At 31.5% G+C, this 2,594-nt stretch overlaps 1 long non-coding RNA gene across 1 annotated transcript in view; it reads left to right on the forward strand.

Annotated features, from left to right (window-relative positions):
* LOC106869921 (uncharacterized) overlaps positions 1-2,287 on the forward strand; it is a 19,921-nt gene extending 17,634 nt beyond the window's left edge. Inside the window, exon 3 of the long non-coding RNA XR_001409458.2 lies at positions 1,869-2,287. This is a non-coding gene — a long non-coding RNA (uncharacterized LOC106869921). The remainder of the gene's footprint in view (positions 1-1,868) is intronic.
* Positions 2,288-2,594: the final 307 nt, after the last annotated feature.

Consider the following 2,594-nt stretch of genomic DNA (forward strand, 5'->3'; position numbering starts at 1 on the left):
ATTATTATTATTATTATTTTTATTATTATTATTATTATTATTATTATTATTATTATTATTATTATTATTATTATTATTTTTATTATTATTGCTTTCACGGTTTTGTTTTTGCTTTTTTTATTTATTATTTACCTTTCTTTTTATTGATGTGGCTACAACTTATTATTATTATTATTATTATTATTATTATTATTATTATTATTATTGTTATTATTATTATTATTATTATTATTAATATTATTATTAATATTATTATTATCATTATTATTATTATTATTATTTCCTTGATTTTTCGATACAGTTTCTCTTTTATTTGCTGCCATCAATTTGGTTTCATTCGTTCTCTCTTTTATTTATTTATTATTATTTTTTTTTTTCCTTTTGACGTCTTCGAAACCGCTTTGCACTTATTGTTGTTGTTATTGTGATTGTGGTTGTTGATGTTTATTGTTATTTCTTCCTTACGTACTTGTTAATTTGTTTGCGAAACTTGTTATTGTTATTGGTGTTGTTGCTGTCGTTTTGGTCTGTTTTATTCCTCTCTTGTTATTGTTTCTGTTGGGGTTTTTTTACGTTGATAACGGATAACGGTGAAGTTATCGGCTTCCGAACTAACGTTGGAAAGTCGCCTAAGGATTAGTCAAAATGTTACCGCAACGTCCACTATTGCTTCTTTTATTTTTTTTTATAATTTCATTCTTGTCGTTGTTCTTTCCTTTTGTTATGGTCTTTTTTTTTGTACGTATGTGTCTAGAGGCGAGTGAAATCCGTTGCTGTGATAAGCAATAGTCGGTGATAAATATTAAAGATATTAGTAATAATAATAATAATAATAATAATAATAATAATAATAATAATAATGATAATGATGATGATGACGACGACCACGACCACGACCACGACCACGATGATGATGATGATGATGATGATGATGATGAAGACGACTGCAACGATAATGGTGATTATGGTGGTTTTCAAGAAGAAAAAGCAGATGAAGAAGATGAAGAAGAAGAAGAAGAAGAAGAAGAAGAAGAAGAAGAAGAAGAAGAAGAAGAAGAAGAAGAAGAAGAAGAAGAACAACAACAACAACAACGAAGTCACGGTGGTATAAAAAACAAGCGCAAGAAGAAAGACAATGAAGAAAATGAAGAAAAATCAAGGCGAAGAAAAACAAAGGGGGGGAGTGTAGACCATAATGAAGGAATATATATATGCATACATGTGTGTGTGTGTGTGTGTGTGTGTGTGAATGTATGTATGCATATTTGTGTGTATATATATATACACACCCACACACACACACACACACAAACACACACGCATATATATATATATATATATATATATATATATATATATATATATATATATATATATATATATATATATATATACAGATTCCATAGAGTAATGCACCAATATCTGCCATCTTCATTCCTACACACCCACATATGCACACAAACACACAAACTCACAAACACACATAGATACGTTATCCTGTCTGCTCACTTCTTTCTATCCATCGGAAACTATTTCACACGATGACAGCAACATGTAAATTGACAACTATTCTTGAGCAAGAGGCTAATATGAACTAATGTAAACGAATAAACCAAAAAAGACTAAAAAAGAAACAACAAATAATAGCAATCGCTATAATATTGACATTAGCATTTATATAAAAACTTGGGATTTAGATTGTCCAGAAGCAAGTTGTGTTAAAAGGTAAGCTTTCGGTCAACCGAGTTTGTAATCGAGGTTTCGATTCTCAAGTGGAAGATATCTCTTGTTGTTTTATATCGCTAATCGATACCAATTCGACGTCAATATTCTTTTACATTTCATCTTTTATCTTTTATTTCTTTCAGCCATTAGACTGTGGTCATGCTAGGGTACGGCCTTGAAGAATTTTATTCGAATGAATCGAAGCCTGTACTTATTTTGGTGGGAAGCATTTAGATGACATTTCAGGCCATTCAAATAAGCTGCGTAGAAATAATTATTCTATTCCTCTCTTGCCGAACCACAATACAGCGAGTACGTAACCAAGCCAACACCGTTGTCAAGCGGTGGTGGCGAACAAAGTCAGACACAATGACATATACACACTCAGACATACGCGCACACACACACGCACAAACATATGAGTAAGACGTGTTTCTTTCAGCTTCTGTTTACTGAGTCCACTCGCAAGGCTTTCGTCGCACACTGGGCCATATAGGGGACACTTAACCAAGTGGCGTGCTGTGGGCCGAACACAATTCTTATCACACAGGCATAATGTTAAAGGATGCTCTACGTAGCTTGCTTAACTAGCCTGAAATATCATCTAAATACTTCCCAAATTACACACCCCTGTTTTACAATAAATTTACAAATGGTTAATGAGGTATATAGTTTTAGATTAGCAAGTGTTTTCCGCCATTTTTAATTAAAATGTATATCCATAGTTCGTTTTTGCATTTGGTTTGCAAGATTCTTTATTTGAATTTGTATTGAAGTATATTTTATTGTGTCTGAGGAGAGTCATTCTGTTTTAATGCCTTATAAAATTAACACGCACACAGGTTCGATTTCCACTCATTTACTTATTT

This window comes from Octopus bimaculoides, chromosome 11 (assembly GCF_001194135.2).
Source record: "Octopus bimaculoides isolate UCB-OBI-ISO-001 chromosome 11, ASM119413v2, whole genome shotgun sequence".
Lineage (NCBI taxonomy): Eukaryota > Metazoa > Mollusca > Cephalopoda > Octopoda > Octopodidae > Octopus > Octopus bimaculoides.